The following is a 20,151-nucleotide window of genomic DNA, read 5'->3' as shown; positions in this document are numbered from 1 at the left end:
TTCAGTTTGGGGAATCAGAGATTCCTTAAGTGGATGGAGGTATTTAAAGGACTCTGCACATTTCCATTATCACACTGCTGATAAAGACATACCTGAGATTGGGCAATTTACAAAAGAAAGAGGTTTAATTGTGCTCACAGTTCCATGTGGATGGGGAGGCCTCACAATCATGGTGGAGGGCAAAGAGGAGCAAGTCACATCTTACGTGGGTGATGGCAGGCAGTGAAACAGGCATGGGGCTGATGGCTGGCTGCTTTCTTAGTGACGCTACAACTTTCCACCCCTCCTCCCCAGATCCTAAAATGTCGATGACAGCTGTTTGCTTTTTCAAGAGTAACTGAACTGGGCAATAGTTCAGACCTAAAAAGAATTTCTTAAGAAAGCTAACTGTCCTGCTCCTTGTGTTTTCCTCAGAAAGTTCTGTTGTCTCCAAAGGCTCCTGGAGGCCATAGCTTCTATTAAATTTCCTGCTATACCCCATTGGGGCAGAAATTGCTAATAAAAACATGCTAGAATATTATTTTCAGCCCATTTAAGGCCAGCATTTACCCTGGTCTAATAAACTGCATTTTAAAAAAACCCACGGCTATTTCAGACAAAAATGAAGTAAGAAAGGAAAGATAGTAATCGAACTCCATTTCTGAGTCTCTAGTCAAAATAATTTTGTAATTTAGGGTATTCATTCATATTTTAAGTTGTTTTGAGAGGAGAACATATTGTATTGTACCTAAACTTGTGTATTATTGGAAGGCCACTTGTTACCACTATAGAATAAGCTCTTAATAACTTTAAAAAGTGAAACTTATGCTAAAGAAATTCTGAAATTAGAAGCTTTGACCTCCTGCTTGACAAGGCTTATTTCATGTCTGAATTGCTTATCTCACTTAGAATTCTGACTCCAGGCAGAGAGGAGTCTATCTCGGATTCTGCACCTTCTCCATCAGTGAGCCCTCTGTCAGCACTGTATAAATAATTAATTATTATTAATAACCACCATCACCATCTTCTCTGTTTCTCTCCCCTGAATACACCCAGCACATTTCTGATAAACTTCAGGAAGCAGGTTTATTATTTGGTTTCTGTGATAAATAGGAAGTGGCAAGCATGCCCAGGGTCACAGAAAATTTCCAATAATAGTGACTAGGTGGAGTGGCCTCTGAGCCACATAAAATCAAGTCTATTTGAAACTTAAACATTTTCATTGACTTGAAAAATATAATTAGGCTATTTTGAGTTACAGGATTTATGAAGTGGCAAAACTTTAAGTTCTGATTTTTAATCAGTCAGCAAATATTTGTTGAGTTCTTCCTGCTCTTTAGGTACTTCAGGAAACCCACTTAAAAGGAATGTCCTCTTTTCCTTGCTATGCCTGCAAATAAGTTCATGCCAAGGAATGCTCTCTCTTCTCCCTTTTATGAACTCCCCCAAAGTGTAGCTATGGTCATCATTCCATCTTTTTGTTTGATAAAAACAAAGATTCTTAGCATTGCTAAATACAAAAAAATGCTAATTATATTGATGTTCTATTTTTCCTTCTTTTTTTTCCAATTATATTTAGAATTTATAATTATTTGGAGAAAAGATAATTAAATACCAAGAGTTAATAAAATATCTATTCTCCATTTGCCACCTGATATGGTCTGGCAGTGTCCCCACCCAAATCTCATCTTGAATTATGATTCCCATAATCCCCATGTGTCATGAGAGGTACCCAGTGGAAGGTAGCTGAATCATGGGAGCAGTTTCCCTTATGCTGTTGTCATGATAGTGACTGAACTCTCACGAGATCTGATAGTTTTATAAGCATCTGGCATTTCCTCTGCTGGCACTCATTCTCTCCCCTGCCAACCTGTGAAGAGGTACCTTCCACCATGATTGTGAGTTTCCTGAGGTCTCCCCCAGCCATGTGGAACTGTGAGTCAATTAAACCTATTTTCTTTATAAATTACCCAGTCTCAGGTATTTCTTCATAGAAGTGTGAGATGTACTAAAATAGTAACTTGGTACCACAGAGAGTGGGGTGCTGCTATAAAGATACTTGAAAATGTGGGAGTGACTTCAGAACTGGGTAACAGGCAGAGATTAGAACAGTTTGGAGGGCTCAGAACAAGACAGGAAAATGTGGGAAAGTTTGGAACTTCCTGGAGACTTACTGAATGGCTTTGACCAAAATGCTGATAATGATATGAACAATGAAGGCCAGGCTGAGGTGGTGTCAGATGAAAATGAGAAACTTCTTGGGAACCGGAGTAAAGGTCACTCTTGCTATGCTTTAGCAAAGAGACTGGCAGCTTTTTGCCCCTGCCCTAGAGAGCTATGGAAGTTTGAACTTGAGAGATCTGATTTAGGGTATCTGGTTGAATAAATTTCTAAGCAACAAAGCATTGAAGAGGTTACAGAGTATAAAAGTTGGGAAAATTTGCAACCTGATGATGCAGTAGAAAAGGAAAACCTGTTTTCTGGGCAGAAATTCAACCCCTCTGCAGAAATTCTCATAAATAACGAGGAGACAAATGTTAATAACCAAGACAATAGGGAAAATGTCTTCAGGGGATGTCAGAGATCTTCCTGGCAGCACTTCCCATAACAGATGCAGAGACCTAGAAGGGAAAATGGTTTTGTGGGCAGGGCCCAGGGCCCTCCTGCTTTGTGCAGTCTAGGAATTTGGTGCTCTGTGTCCCAGCCATTCCAGCCATGTCTAAAAGGGGCCAAAGTACAGCTCGGGCCGCGGCTTCAGAGGGTGCAATCTGCATGCCTTGGAAGGTGTTGAGACTGGGGGTGCCCAGAAGTCAAGAAATGAGGTTTGGGAACCTCTGCCTAGATTTCAGAAGATGTATACAAATGGCTGGAGGTCTAGGCAGAAGCTTGCTGCAGGGGTGGAGCCCTCATGGAGAACTTCTGTTAAAGAAGTACAGAAGGGACATATGGGGTCAGATCTCCCACACAGAGTCCCCACTGGGGCACTGCCTAGTGGATCTATGAGAAGAGGGCCAAAATCCTCCAGACTCCAGAATGGTAGACCAAGTAATAGCTTGCACCATGTGCCTGAAGAAGTCACAGACACTCAATGCCAGCCCATGAAAGCCCCTGGGATGGGGGTACTATATTTTGCAAAGTCACAGGGACAGAGCTTCCCAAGGACATGGGAGCCCACCTCTTGCATCATGTGACACATGGAGTCCAAGGAGATCATTTTGGAACTTTAAGGTTTAATGACTGCCTTATTGGATTTTGGACTTGCATGGGGCCTGTAGCCCCTTTGTTTTGGTCAATTTCTCCCATTTGGAATGGGTGTATTGACCCAATTTCTGTACCCATATTGTATCTAGGAGGTAAGTAACTTGCTTTTGATTTTACAGGCCCATAGGCAGAAGGAACTGGCCTTGTCTCAGATGAGACTTTGGACTTGGACTATTGGGTTAACGCTAAAGTGAGTTAAGACTTTGGGGGACTATTGGGAAGGCATGATTGTGTTTTGAAATGTGAGGACATGATATTTGGCAGGGACCAGGTGTAGAATGATATGGCTTTACTGTGGCCCCACCCAAATCACATCTTGAATTGTAATTTCCATAATCCCCACGTGTAGTAGGAGGTACGCTGTGGAAGATAATTCAATCATGGGAGCAGTATCCCTCATGCTCTTCTCATGATAGTGAGTTCTCACGAGATCTGATTGTTTTATAAGCGTCTGGCATTTCCCCTGCTGAAACTTATTCTCTCTCCTGCTGCCCTGTGAACAGGTGCCTTCCACCACGGTTGTAAGTTTCCTGAAACCTCCCCAGCCATGTGGAACCCTGAGTCAATTGAACCTCTTTTCTCTATAAATTACCCAGTCTCAGGTATTTTTCACAGCAGTGTGAGAATGGATTAAAATACTGATATGATTTGGCTCTGTGTTCACACCCAAATCTCATCTTGAATTATAACTCCCTCAATTCCCACAGGTCATTGCAGGTACCTGGTGGGAGGTGATTGAATTATGGGGGTGGGTCGTTCCTATGCTATTCTCATGATAGTAAATGAATCTCATGAGATCTGATGGTTTTAAAAAAACAGGAGTTCTTTGCCTACCGCCATCCATGTAAGATGTGACTTGCTCCTCTTTGCCTTCTGCCATGATTGTGAGGCCTCCCCAGCCATGTGGAACTGTGAGTCCAATTAAACTGCTTTCTTTTGTAAACTGCCCAATCTCGGGTATGTCTTTATCAGCAGCATGAAAACAGACTGATACAAATACCAACTCATCTAAAGAAACTGTAGAAATACTTCAATTGTGTGTATATGCACGTGTGTGTGTCTGTATAGTCATTATCTAATGAAATGAAAAACACCTGAAAATAATAAAAATGAATAGAAAATTTACCGACTATTAAACTATGACAAAGCAGAAGAATGTTCTTATCCACACACCTTAAATATCAAGAAGTGGTAACAGGGACAGAGTCTGAGGATTCAGAAGAATCTCTTAGCCCCTCTTCTACTACCACCTTCTAGAAGCAGTACTGGTGAGTTGACAACATCCTGTAAATCCTTATGAATAGCTGACATTTTCAAAAAAATTGTCTGAGTTGATTTTCTGTTTCCCCATTTCAGATGAGGGAGAGCAGAAACAGTTGGTGGGGAGATGTAGATGAAGCATTTGGGCTAAAGAACTGAGGCCTAAGACTACATAAAGAATTGGAAAGGTTTGAACTCCAAGGGTGCCTTAGACATTTCAGCCATCTTAGAGAGGACAGGGCCAAGTTCCATCAGCAAAAGGTGCATGTGCCTTCAAAAGAGCCTTTCCCCACCATCACTTCCCAGAACCATAGAACACAAGACTCCAGTTACAGCCAATGAGGCTATGAAAGAGAATTTAAATATCCTATATCAGAAGAAATGAAAACTTTAATAAAGAATCTCATATTAAATATGATCAGGATGAAAACAAATAGTATAATAATGTGGAAACAAAACAAACATAAAATCAACATGCAGGAGAAGAGTGTAGAAACCTTCTGAATAAAAGGCAACCTAAGAACATGTTTCTAAAAAGTCCCATGAGACTATAAAATATTTTAATGAAAACATGAATCTAATAAAATACAAGATCAAATAAGAATATGAATATAATAAATCTTAAGATCAGAGACTAGATGATAAAACAACTACATGGATAAAAAGGAAAATAGCAGAGTCAAAGAAGCAAATTGAGACCCCCCAAATAACACCAACACAGAACAATAAATTAGCAATAGCAAGGGACAGAGGAGACATGAAAGAATAAAATTGCATGCTGTGCTGGATATTTTCCATTTGGCTGTAATTGCATTGTATCCCCAGTGGCCTACCAGAATAAGATAATACAGCAAAGGTTTCTCATTCTGGGACTTCTGATTGTGTTTAGCTAAAGGGATGTACTTGCAAAAGACTGGAGCAGGGTAAGAGAATGAGGTCTGGGTAGTTTTCCCTTTGGCCAGCTCCTCACAGGATCAGGGGATGAGAGTGGGCCTGCTGCCTGCCGTCTCCAAAACACAGGTCCCCTCTACTCTGCATATTCGCTGTCTTTGTCCTCCTCTCCCTCTACCTGCATCGCCTTCTCTCTCTGTGTATTTCTCTTTGAGTTTCTGTAACTGCTTCCTTACTTCACCACTTCAGATCTGGGGAAGTAAGAATTCTTCTTCCCACACTCCCTGTCACTGCACATCCTTTGGGGTTTTCCTATAATCTTCCCACACTTTTATAAACAGTTTATTTCTTGAACTCGCCCCAAATTACCAAATTTGGTTGTGCTGTTTCCTGACCAATAACACTGACAGAGAAGAAAGATGAGAAAAACAGCGTAAATAAAAAACAATGATATTGTAACAATAGATATGATAACAGTTAAAAATAAGATTATTAAGCAATTACTTTGTGCCAGGTACTTTTTAAGGGCTTTACATATATCTTCATCTGACACAATCAACACAACAATAGGAATTATCATTTTTATTTCTCTAGTAAAAAAAGATTTTTAAAATTAGCTTTAAGAAGTTAAATTGCTCAACGGTCACACAAATAGGAAACGGAGAAGCTGGGGCTTAAAGCTGGCCGGCTTGGCTCTAGTGCCAGTACTCTTCATCGCTATATTCCACCACGTTCCTTTTTAGGTGTGGAGGGTGAAGACAGTCCTGTAAAGGCTAAGTGATATTTCAGGATAACTCAGTGAATGAAACAGAAAAAGCATCAGTCAAAAATGTAACAAAGGAGTGATCCCTAAAATTAACAGTTGACTCTACAGCTTAAAAAGGCACGTTTTGTTCCAGGAAATTGGATTCAGGTCAATGGATGCCAAGAACATCAGACCTTAAACATAAGAATAATTTTTTTTTTTTTTTTTTTTTTTTGCCAGAGGGCCTTTTAGGAAATCATATCTCCTGCAGTGAAGAAACTTTTATGTACATTTCAGATTCTTTCAGTTTGACTTCCAGTTTTCTCCCCTTCTGTTTGATTCAGAAAGTAAAATGGTTGCCTTTTATTACAAAGTAGCATTTACAATATGATCAAAGATTCTAAAATTACTTCTATCTATCTTTCTATGTATCTTCTACATATATATGAATACGAGAATTTCTGAATTTATAATTGTCCAACGTTAATGCCAGTGGTGAATTTGTACACCTTTTTTCTTTACAATGAACATGAATAATTTTTACAAGAATAGCACTATTATTCCTAACATAAAAGAATATATAATACATACATTTAAGAAAAGTGTTTAGCTGCAAATAGCAAAATTTTCTCTATGTTACATACACATTTAAGTCTTTGTCTCTGGCAGGATTAAATGGATGTTCAAGGAAAGGGGTGATTTTATGTACATAGACTTGCTAACTCAGAGCTATTAAAGCAAGTATCTTTATACTTCTAGAAAATCAGACTGCCTTTCAATCTTTGAAACTAATCTATTAAACTTAATTTTTCTTTTAAGTCTAAGAACTTTGTAGGAGTTAAGAGTTGTCATTATAGGTTCAAATTCTCAACTATGATATATTCCATATAGAATTATGAAGTATTGATCTACTTTTGTCCTGATTCCAAGTCGTTCTTTAGTTTTAATAAAAGACAAAAGTCTTTGCTTTCTTTTTCTATATATCAATGTTTTCTTTTTAATTTTTAGCTGAATGCTGAAGAAGGAAAAACCCAAGACTAACACGATAGATTTTATTTCATTAGTTTCCAATAGTCCATTTCTTTATTGGCCTTATTAGGAATTATGCAATATGCAACTGATTTGTTACCTGTTACACAGAGAAGGATGATGGAAAAATATATTACTTCAGTTGCTTAGTATCAAAGCTGATCCCTGTGCTCACTGAAAAAAATGCAGAAGGGAAGTTATCATTTTGTCCACTGACTCGATGTCCTTAATTTTATGCTTATTCATTCACAAACTGTATATACATATATATGATAAAGTGATTTATTGAAAGTTAATATTTATAAAGTTGAATGAGTCAAGTCAATTCAGTATTCTTGTATCTTATTCAAAACCATTGTGAATGCAGTTCAGCCAGGATATTCATTCAAGTAATATATGTTGATTGAGCCCTTCATCCTCAGCAGGCATGCTGGGGGGATAGCGTTGAACAAGAGAACACCCTTGCTGCATGGCACTTACTTTCAGCAGGATAGAAAGCCAAACTAATTACTTGTGCTGCTTGAGAAAACTAGAAACACAAATGAAATTAAAATTATTGATCTTGTATAAATGTTACCAAATATTACATGAAAGGGGAGATACGGGCAAAGCAGATTTAAAACCAAACCTAAATTATATTATGACACAGAACAAATACAGAATATAAAGTAAAAGAAATAAACAACAGCAGCAGTAAAACTTTGATTTTGGATGACGTCCTGTGTTAGAATTTATTTTGTGAGCTATTTCTTTGAAAGGCTCAGTTACAGTTATCTTAAACGTCGTCATTGTAGGGACTTTTACAATAATTAGTTCCTAAATCATTTTCGATCTTAGAAATTTGGGGTCTATGTTGCAACAACTGAAGACTTTTAACTTGTTGAACATTTAGATTCAAGCTTATGAGTATCTAAAACTAACAATGTATTACAGAAGGGAGGATCTCTGCTAGCCAAATTTTTCTGTCTTTCATTCTATAGATAATGTCAAAGAAAATTTGTCAAACATGGAAATGGGCAAAAGAGATTCCTAGGTCCTTTCAGTGGACTGTAAGACATTATCAAGTGGATATTTGGGGAAATTATCTGATTATCTAGGGGTATGCACCTCTTTCTATTACCTGGAGTGATTTATAGCTCTATAGGAGTAATATATCAAGTTGTAGGAAGCTGAGAGTAAGGTAAATTATTCTTGTTTGGGATTATTTATACTCTGTAGAAAAGATAATCTAAGCTTTACATTTTATTATTCTACAAGATATTAAACTCTTTTACATTTATTAGCAAATGTATTTCAGCATTTCCAATTATCTATATACCTATATGTCTATTCTTCCAATTACCTTTAAACCCATTCCAACATCTGACTGATTTCCACACTAATTAATAAATTATATAACATCTTTTTCACGTACACATTTTATATTTGCATGAGTCTCATGGCTTATAATTTGAAATATTGTGCTTAAGTGGTATAAATATTAAGTACTATCTGCAGTTTTGAAGATGAAGTTTATTTCTTAAATTTCATTTTCTTTTGTTTGGTATTTTGTTTTTAAAAACAAACAGAAAACTAAACAATATTTCAGAAAAGTTTGCTTGCATGCACTAAATGTAAAATTAGCCTCCTGGTTTGAAAGATTGATTTTTTGAGTATACACGTTTAAATTTCTTTGAATCACTTTGTAACTCCTTAGAATTGGTCGTACAATTGTACAAGTACTTACAGTCTATTATTTTATTTGTAGTCTCAACACCATCCCAGGCAAAAAGGGAGAATGTATTACATTCTATGTTTTAAAAAAGCACCAAGTTGTTAACTGGCTTGGATTCTCATAATTAAACAGGGAGAAGTTTGTAATACTCTGAAGAGATCTTTGGCCTTGTGTTATATGATCAGATTGTGCAGGTCTTTTTTTCAACTATAATGAATGTTGAAATTATGGATGAAATATCATTCCCTGTCTTTTCTGGTTTTGCTGAATGAGTGCAAGTTACTTTACTCAAGTTGGTGAGCAGATTATTTTTCACTAAATAATGCAAGACTTACTAATGTCACAGAAATGAACAAGGAGCTTTTGTTTTACCTGCATAGCTTATGCAGAATTTGGCTATTTTGTAATTTAAACCAATTTCAAAACAGCAGCTTAGTTTTAATATATTTCTCATTTTGTGAACTTGCAATCATTCTAGATGAAATTTAGCTTTTAATCTTTTTAAATGAAAGAGTGAAGTAAAGACCAGGGTATTTCCAACAGTTTTGTGAAAAGGAGATTTCATTCCACAAAGCCTTGAAACCTTGGGGGAAAGGGGAAAGGCAAAGGTTAATAAATAGCTAAATCTAATAGTTTCCTTCTTCTGACAAGATGAGCAAACCTCAGAAAAAAGAAAATTTATCATTTTGTTAATACAATAAATATATATTTTGTGAATGCCTTCTGTGTGTCAGCCACTGTGCTAGAGAGGTTGATTGGCGGAGGCAGGGGGTTAGTACAATGTGCAATAAGATTTGTCTCATGAATGTATGGAAATTCTCATAACGGAAACAGAGCAAATAGCAAGTAAGAAAGAGGAGATAGTAGCTGAGAAGTGCCACCACTAGAATAGGTACCAGATGCTACGGAAGCACAAGAGTGGAGAACCAACCCAAGTTCTAAAGGACGAGAAAGATGGTGGCAAAGAAACTAAGGATTTGTAAAGTAAATAACTTACTCACATTATTTAACCTTAGTTTCCTCATCTTTAATGTATCCATTTATGTGCCTTCTCATGGATTTGGTGTGCAAAGAAAAAAATTTTGTGTATAGTGTTAAGCACATAAAAGAAATGATCCATATAATAAGCCCCATGACAGAAGCTCACCTACGTAACAAACCTGAACTTGTACCCCAAACTTAAAAGTTTTAAAAAGGAACAAAAATAGTCTATGGGTATTAGACATAACTAAAAAAAGTGTTAAATGGTAACTATTATCATTACTCTTATTACAACTAATAATAAAATGGAATTTGAAGGATGAGTAACATCCTTTAGAAGAGGAAAGAGGGAAAGAAGAAATTTCATATCCAAAGGCTCAGAATGAGAGCAAGCTTAATTAAATTCCACCACATGACTGGATCTAGAGTGACTGAAAGAGGTGACAGAGGTAAGTTGGAAGATCAGGAGGAATAAAAATCATATAGGGCCTTACCAAACACCTTAGGAATTTGGAATTTATCCTAAAATCCATGAGAGGTATTAAAAGATTTTTTTTTTCAAGTGGGCTGTGATATTTTCAGATTTTCATCTTGCAAAAATCCATTTGAGTATAGTTTGGAGAATGTGTTGAAATGGGGCAAATTTGAAGGATATGGGGAGATAATTATAGAAACATATATGGAAAATGACCCTATCTTAAACTGATCTAGAGACACTGGAAATGGAAAGAAGTGGATAGATTTGCAAGTTATTTAGCAGGTGGAATCAACTTTTTGAGATTAGAAGCAAAAGACAAGAGATAGGAAGGATTGAAAGAAGCACCCAGTGTCTACCTTAGGTAAATGAAATGTATGGCTAGTGGTAAATCTTCACTGACCTGGGGTTGCAGGAAGAGGAAGACAAAGAAGGAATGGAGGAGGAGGGAGAGGTTTTATGGGATTTACTACATTCAGATTTGGCCATGTTGGGTTCTGAGACAATTGATGAAGTGAAAGGTCTTCACAGGTTGCTGGATCCATGATCTGGAGCTTAGAAAAGATATTAGAGATGGAAACAGATTTATAGTTGTTGCAGCATAGATATATTCCTGGAAGGATTATATGTGTGTATATATATACATACATACCCTTGGAAAGACATCTTATTTACAGAAGCAAACTCAAACAAAAATTCCAATTTGTATTTGTACCTATCTCAAAAACAATAGTCCCAAAGCAAGTCCTCAGCAACTCTATTAAGACCTTTTGACTTTCACTGCTGTCTAGAAAATCTTGAGTCACCTATTCTCTTATTTTTCAAAGGTTGCCCCTTCATGACATTACCCACACTGTCTCATTCCCTCTGTCCTTACTGCATGCTGTGCTTCGAACTTGTCATATCCCCTCAACTTCATGGAAAGCAGTTCTTCCTTTGTGACTGCTTTTTCATAAACATCGTGGACATGTACCAGGAACGGTTTTGAAATCTACTCACATAAACCAATCTACTGGTAAATGGCCTACTTACTACAATGAATGTATTTAAGCAGTAAACTTTTTATTCTGTTTCTTCATGTGTAAAGGCAGGCTAAAAATGAAACACCAGGCCGGGCGTGGTGGCTCACGCCTGTAATGCCAGCACTTTGGGAGGCCGAGGCGGGTGGATCACGAGGTGAGGAGATCGAGAGCATCCTGGCTAACATGGTGAAACCCTGTCTCTACCACTAAAAATTAAAAAAATTAGCCACACGTGGTGGTGGGCGCCTGTAGTCCCAGCTACTCAGGAGGCTGAGGCAGGAGAATGGTGTGAACCTGGGAGGTGGAGCTTGCAGTGAGCTGAGATCGTACCACTGCACTCCAGTCTGGGAGACAGGGGGTAGAGACTCTGTCTCAAAAAAAAAAAAAAAAAGAGGAAATGAAACACCAAAAACCAAATACAGTTAATGCTTACATGTGATTATATGGGTTTGGTTTTTTATTTTTCAATTTTTGTTTTTATTATTTTTTTCTTTTTTGATAGAGTCTCATTCTGTCACCCAGGTTGGAGTGCAGTGGCATGATCTCGGCTCTCTGCAACAACTCCAGGTTCAAGTGATCCTCACCTCGCGTCCCCAGTAGCTGGAAGACCCAGGCTGTCTCACCACGCCCGGTAATTCTGTATTTTAGTAGAGACAGGGGCCCCTACTCACTCTTCTGAGCACATGCCACAATGCCTGGCTAATTTTTGTATTTTTAGTAGAGATGGAGTTTTGCCATATTGGCCAGACTGGTCTCGAACTCCTGACCTTGTGATCCACCCGCCTCGACCTCCCAAAGTGCTGGGATTACAGACATGAACCACTGTACCTGGCCTTGGGGGGTGTTTTATGGAGAGGAATAACATATTTTCTTTTGAGCCTCAGAAGGAGGTTCAAATGGCAATAACAGTAATACCATCTTCTTGAATTCCAAGTATTAGGGAGTTGTACTAAACAGAAAGCTGTTTCAGGTTCTGGGACACAGAACACTATTTCATGCTTGTGAGTAACAAGCATGTCTCTATAGCCATAATCCAGGTTCTCGATCTGGGTTTATTATGTAATTATGCAAAAATAAACCAAAAATTGAAGTACATAAATACATCTATCGCCATCTATTGTTAATTTGTGGAGAAAACATTCTGATTTTTTCCACCTGTTTTTTTCCCCCAAACATTATAAGAAAGGCAAGTGGCAGCTGCAGGTATTGAGGACCTGCCTCAGCCTCCTGAGTAACTGGAACTACAAGCATGTGCCATCATGCCTGGATAATTTTTGTATTTTTACTACAGACAGGAGTTTTACCATGTAGGCCAAGCTGGTCTCAAACTCCTGACCCCAGGTGATCTGCCCACCTCAGCCTCCCAAAGTGCTGGGATTGCAGGCATGAGCCACTGTGCCCAGACTAAATATTGAAATTTATTTGTAGCTTATACCATCCATCGGATCATTTAAATCCTGTTTCAACACCAACGAGGTTGTGTCAGGACCTTTTGTATGTGTGTGTATTTTGGATTTTAGATTAAAGAAGCTTCAGATGCACCCTTCCACCTACTATTTAGGAATTAATTTTTATGCCAGTCAGTTTGCCACTTGGATTGAGGGATTTGAGAGTCTTCACTTGTGGTTGCTTTTATCTGTGTCACGTGGGGAGAAGCAACAATGAAAAATGTTGCTTCATTTGTCCAACCTATTTTATGTAAATTTCCCTTAATGACATGTTATAGATATGGTCTGCAATACTGGAATTTCTACTGCAAAGTTAACGTATGGAGATAAATTCTGGCATGACCACAATCTGATCTTTACATACCTGGAGTCCACTCATTGTTACAGAGCATAACAGCCCCAACATCAACGATGCTGAAGGATAAGCATGGATGAAGTTCAAAACTCTGGGTACAAAGTTCTGGATGTATTTATAATTTTTGTCTCTTTATGTTGTGGTCATTCAGTAGCATTTAAGTATCTGAGTGTATTTGAGTCAATATTTGGAGTTTCATTCATTCATTCTCATTACTATATTCACTTTTGTTGAATACAGTTGCTCTTGCATAAAGTGTTTAGTTGCTGTAAGTAAAACACGTGTTCCACTGCCCTTTCAAAGGGAAATCTATAATGTCTTTTATTCTCTCTTATTCTTAACCAACAAAATTCATTTGTTTTAAGCTGTGATAATTTTTGACCTTGAACAATTCATAAACCACTCCAAGATAAGTGGTTTGTAAGCAAAAGAAGGGATTAACCTTTTCATGAATAATCCCACTATCAGATAAGAAACTTCAGCTTTATTATTTTTTTAATTTTTAGAAATTTTACCAACTCGAATAGTGTCTCAAAATCTCTCATACTGATGTTTATTAGTGATATAAGTTGATTGTGGATATAGACACAATTACCAGGAAATAGACACCCAAATAGCCAACTTTACTGATTCATACCCTTTACTTCCATTCGCTAAATGGTGCACACCAGTCAATTCATTTGGCCAATTTGAATAGGTATGAAAAATCTCCAAAGAAGAAAACTAATCACCAAGAAGAGAACACTGTGTTGGGGGTCTTCATTTCTCCTAGACACTTTGTTGAGAGAAAGAAGGAGAAGCCATTGTGCAAAAGAGGGAAGAATAATTAAATCATTCCCTACTTCTTTCCTTAGCTCATTATGGTACTAAATGAAGTAGTGGATATCACTAGTGTTCCTCTCTTGTGGTTGAGACCAGCTTACATACTGAGAATCCTGAAACATATAGAATAAGTTCCTGCAAATGTCAAGCTCTTCTTGAGTTGGGTCACACATTAGATTCTCAGTTTTCTAACACCCATAAAGCAGAAGAAAAGACAAAAATCTCATAATGCACAATGACTTTGACATAAATAACCCAGTTATTCAAGAACAGCGCAAGCTGTTAAGAAGAAAGGTCCAGTTCTTCTTATGGGACAAAGAGTATAACTTCATACTAAATGACAACTTTAGTAGTATCTTAGAGTAAACAAAATAAGGACCACATAGAGTATTTCTTATCAGGTCCTATGATATGACGTCATTCAAAACACAGTTTTGTAAAAGCATTTTGCTGTCTGGGAGGAGGGGGCAGAAGATGGGAGGGGTGGCGTCTCTGACACTCAGATTTCTCAAGGATGTTTATTGCTTTATGGGTCACTCAGGTCCATGAATCTTACTTCTCTTAACTGAGTTTCTGAAAAGAACTAGGCTGGAGTAGCTTTGATATCATATCCTTTAATTAACAAATGTATTGAGTATAGCTCCTTGCTGTTGCCAGCCAAGGAAAAACCATAAACTTACATAATCAGGATTGTCCTCCTATGGCATAAACCTTACCAGAAAGCTGCATCACTTCTGCCTGGGCATAAACTGAGAGTTATTTTTTCCACAGCACTACAGTATTCCTCAAGAGATCATTGTGGATGTTTTCTAATAACACATTTTTAAAGGCATGGTCACAGTCTCGAGTTTTTAATGCTAGAGATTGGCCATATTTTATTATACATGTAATTCAATGGACTATCTAAACTATGACTTTCTGTTTTGGTAAAACCTTCCTAGAATATCTAGTGCTGGGCCATGTAATTTACCCTCTAGTCTCCAAGATAAACAGGTTATATGTGTATAGATTTTAGCTTCAGTTACTAAATGTGATTTATTTTAATACTTGGTAGTCATTGAGCAAATAGTTACAGATAAAAGTCTCTACAATGCCTGAAAAAATTTTCTGAAAATGTATCTATAACTCTTCTTTAACATTTTATTATGATTTTATTACAGAAATCATTTATGTTCCTGGTAGATAATATGAGTAAAATTTAAAGACACATATTCTTATCAACCAGAGAAAACCAACTAATATTTCTCTCTGTCTTTTCTAGGCATTTTATAAATATATACAATTTATACTTTACAGCCCATTTTTGTTCACAGAGTCAAAAGCGGAGGAAAAGAGAACAAAATGTGCCAACTAGTTTTTTTGTTTGGTACAGATAGACCATTTTAATAGAAGAAATTCTGTATTTTTATATTGTCAGATCCCAATGTAGAACACTAATTGGAGAAGCCTAATTTTTCAAGGAGGAAACAGCACACATTTTATATTAAATGTCTAGTAATCTAATGAGCTTATAGCTATGAGACAGGAAAGGATTCCATTTTAAAAAGTTAAATAGACTATAGACTTCAATGTTGGGAACATCCATACAGAGTGGTCCTTCAATAATTTTGAGGTAGAAAATATCTTTCATGCATAGACAAACTGCTATATTTTGTCTAATTGTCTCTGAATAATGATTGAATGTTATCATTCAGGGGATTTAAATTCTGGCTAAAATAAGGCATTCAGTATTTAAATAAATTGTTAAAATGTACATAAAAAGTAAAGTAAAGATGGTCTTGCTATTTCACCCATGTTGTTTCAAGGTTGAATCTGAGCTGAGTATATTGCTTGCCAATAGAATAGAATGTGAGAGAAAATGTAAGATAAGTAGCATTCTGAGACATGCAAGACTATAAAATGCCTTGCAGCTTTTACTTTGGTCTTTTGGAACACTTAACTTTAGGGGAAGCAAACTCCATGTAAGTAGTGCAAGCCTAAGACTCCACGCTGTGAGGAAGCCCAAGGTAGCTACAGGAAGAGAAGCAGATGCCTGAAGCTTCTGGCTGTTCATCTATTCAAGCCCAGGTACCAGATTTGAATGAAGAAGCTGTTAGAGGACTTCATCCTCAGCTGCTCTGTGGCTGAAACTCTATGAAGGACCCCAAGTTGAACATACACTCTGCAGAACCATGGGTGACAAAAAAGCAAGCTATTGAGTTTTGTAGTAGTTTATGATACAATAGTAAGTAGGTAACTGGATCACCCAGGTTGTAACTAAAAAGAGCCAGCCCATAGTCAACTTACCAGTTTTACAGCAGAAACATTAAAGAGCCTTGAAATATATACTTTTGGTGAAATAGAACATTTCTTGAGAGGGATCAGGAGACCCAGGATTTAGACCTAGTTCTGCAACTGCAAAGTAGGTACAGTTGGGCAATCAGTTAATCTCTTTCAATTTTGGTTTCATCATCTATAAAATGAATGATTGGGACAAAATGAATTTTAAAGTATTGTGGAGTTCTAAAATGCTTGAGTTAATAACTTGGAATCAATAACAGGTAGTCCCTGGTTACCTGTATTTTTTAATTCCCTTAGGCTCTTAAGTGCCATCATAACCAAGCAGGGAGGAAATAAGAAAATTATGAGCCCTGTTGATGGTAACTTGACTGTTTCATATATATTCCCTCTGAGAAATTTTTGGTTATGCCAGGAATATAGCAGTCACGTAGTGGGAAGGTTTTGCTGAATCATAATACCTTGGAATTAGAAAAGTGGATTCATGCAGGATGAGCAATCCTGTGTTTAGAATTTATTTCCAGAAGGAAGCTGTGATTAGAATCTTTGCTATAAAGGAATCAGATACCAAATGCCTTTTTGTCTTAGAATTCATGCTATTTGGATGACTCACTCTTTCACTCTCTCTCTCTCTCTTTCTTTCTTCTTTCTTGATGAAGTCTCACTCTGTCGCCCAGGCCGGAGTGAGGTGGTGTGATCTTGGCTCACTGCAACCTCTGCCTCCCGGGTTCAAGCAATTCTCCTGCCTCAGTCTCCTGAGTAGCGGGGACTACAGGCACGTGCCACCACACCTGGCTAATTTTTTATTTTTAGTAGAGACGGAGTTTCACCATGTTGGCCAGGCTGGTCTTGAACTCCTGACCTCAGGTGATCTGCCTATCTTGCCCTCCCAAAGTGCTGGGATTACAGGTATGAGCCACCGTGCCTGGCCACTACTTAGATGACTTTCTAAAGGAGAAAACACAAAACTCATGATTAATTCAAGTTTTAATTTGCTGTAAGGAACTTAAAATCCCCTTTTGCTTTTAATATTGCACCAAAATCCCTCTAAATTTCAACCTCTAGGACTTTGGATTTGTTATATGAAAAGATATTTAATGAAGAATAACTAAAGCTATTATAATCACTGAATGTGGCAGGGTAAAAGTCTAGGACCCATGTTTTCCCTTCAAATGATTCATAACACCTCCAGGACAGAACATATGTTTAAAAAATAGAAATATTAATAATCAAATAAAGTTGTATAGGAGATATTGATAATGGTTATATAAATAACCACATTCAGGGTTTTTAGACTGAGACTCTGGTGTATTCTACTTGGGGCCACATTTAACTCCTCTTGACAGCAGCATATTTGATGGTCATTAGGAAACCTGGGTTTAGGGACAGGAGACAAGGTGGGAGAAAGGAAAAAAAAAAACAAAGATGATATATGAGATGCATTCATAAGAGGGTTGTACCTTCTTAGATGTGGTGGGAGCATGATCACACACACATGCACACGCGTGCGCACACACACACAATCTGAACTTTCTTCCTCTTTTATTTAAAATGTTGAAGTGGTTATAGCTACTTGCAGTGTTCTGTTCCTAGCATTACTATTTCTCTGGCAAAGATGGAGTAAGGGTTGGGGAGTTTTTTCACCTTGACCCAAGTGATTTGAAATGCATTCAGTCTTTACATCATCATAGAACAACAAACAAGACCAGACTAAGGGTTCATATAATGGGGCAGAGTTTTCAGCTTTCTCCGCTTGAATATAATTTAGAATGAGTTCTCTCTGAACATGTCTGGAGAGCTAAGGAGGCTGACCTACAGGAAGACTAATTTGCATTAAGATCAAGGTGCTCTGTGATAATTACATTAAGGTATTTCTGGATTTCCTTTTTATTTGGGGATGAGTCACTCTTTAAGCAAAACACATGTGCTGCATACCTTTGTGGTGCTGCTGACTGTTATGTGTAGCTTGAGTATCTCATATTTAAGTACTGCCTAATGTGTGTCTGAGCTCTAGCCACACATTCATTTACTTAAACACTTTGCCTATCCATAATTATTTACTTTGACTCTTTACCTATACTTTTACCTACAGCATTCCAACTTTCCCACCTCATTCACTTCCCTTTAATGTCTCCACTGATCCCCTTCAAGAAATAGGTCAAGCACCATCTCCTTAAGCAAATGGCAATAGCCTTGACAAGGTACTTCATAGCACAGTGCAAACCTTTCACGTCCTTTGCTATGCTGTTTTACACTAGTTTTTATACCCCTACTTAACTATAAACTCCTTGAGGGCAAGGACCATGTTTTGTTTCTTAATTTGTAGGTAGGTTTGTTATATGGGTTTGTCACAGGAGTTTGTCACAGGAGTTTGCTGTACAGATTATTTTACAACCCAGATAATAAGCATAGTATGTGATGGGTAGATTTTGATTCTCACCCTCCTCCTTCCCTCTACGCTCAGGTAGGCCCCAGTGTCTGTGGTTCCCATCTTTGTGTCCGTATGTACTCAATATTTAGCTCCCACAAATACGTGAGAACATGCAATATTTGGTTTTCTGTTCCTGTGTTCACTTGGGATAATGGCCTCTAGCTCTATTCATGTTGCTGCAAAGGACATGATCTTGTTCTTTTTATGGCTGTGTAGTATTCCACAGTGTATATGTGCCCCATTTTCTTTATCCAGTCTACCGTCAATGGACATTTAGGTTGATTCCATGTCTTTGCTATTGTGAGGAGTGTTGCCATGAACACATGCAGGCATATGTCTTTATGGCAGAACAATTTATAGTCCTTTGGGCAGATACCCAATAATGGGATCACTAGGTCAAATGGCAATTCTGCTTTGAGTTCTTTGTGAAATCGCCCAACTGCTTTTCACAACAACTGAACTAATGTACATTGCCACCAGCAGTGTGTAAGCATTTTCCTTTCTCCAAAACCTTGCCAGCATGTTATTTTTTGGTCTTTGAGTAATAGGCATTCTGACTGGTGTGAGATGGTATCTCACTGTGGTTTTGATTTGCATTTCTCTAATGATTAGTGATGCCGAGTATTTTTTCATATGCTTTTTGGCTGTGTGTATGTCTTCTTTTGAAAAGTGTCTGTTCATGTCCTTTACCCATTTTAAATGAGATTGTTTTCAGCTTGTTGATTTATTTAAGCTACTTATAGATTCTGGGTATTAGACCTTTAAAGGCCCCTGTTTTTATATCTGTGTTCTCAATGTCTAGTTCAGTTTTTTGAATCAATTAATAAATGAGTGCTAGAACAAGAGAAAAGTGGAGGGTATTTTCAAGTTGGGCAATGTTTGAGGTAATTCAGAGTGTCTGTGTTAGTTTTCTATTGCTACTATAACAAATTACCACAAACTTAGTGGCTTAAATCAACACAATATGTTACTATTCAGTTTTGGAGATTAGAAATTTTAAGAGCAAGTGTCCGTAAGGCTGCATTTTTAAAAATAGAATCTCAAGGAAACAATCCATTTTCTTGCCATTTCTAGCTTCCAAAGGCTTCCTGCATTCTTTGGCTCATGGACCTTCCTCCATCCTCAACGCCAGCAGTGTAGCATCTTCAAATCTCTCTGATTATAACTTTATAACTTTCTTCTTCCATTGATAAGAACCCTTGTGATTACATTGAGGCGACCTGGATAAACCAAAGTAAATTTCCCCTCTTGAGATCCTTGATAATATCAGCAAACTCCCTTTTGCTATGTAGAAAACATATCCACAAGTCTTGGGTAATTGTACCTGGACATCTTTGTGGGGCCATTATTCTGTCTACTACAGTATCTTTTTAGGATGCCTATTAGCAAATGTGGTTAAGTGAATGGTATTCTGGCTAAGACTGGAAGGAGGAAACTCACAATCTGACAAGATAAAGCTGT

The 20,151-nt window shown here is 37.5% G+C and overlaps 1 long non-coding RNA gene across 1 annotated transcript in view; it reads left to right on the top strand.

Annotated features, from left to right (window-relative positions):
* LOC110742904 overlaps positions 1-20,151 on the top strand; it is a 191,931-nt gene that overhangs the window by 92,584 nt on the left and 79,196 nt on the right. The gene's annotated exons all lie outside the window — the stretch shown is intronic.

This window comes from Papio anubis, chromosome 4, assembly GCF_008728515.1.
Source record: "Papio anubis isolate 15944 chromosome 4, Panubis1.0, whole genome shotgun sequence".
NCBI classification, from domain to species: domain Eukaryota; kingdom Metazoa; phylum Chordata; class Mammalia; order Primates; family Cercopithecidae; genus Papio; species Papio anubis.
The sequence above is the reverse complement of the archived record's forward strand: the minus strand, read 5'-3'. Positions and strand labels throughout refer to the sequence as shown.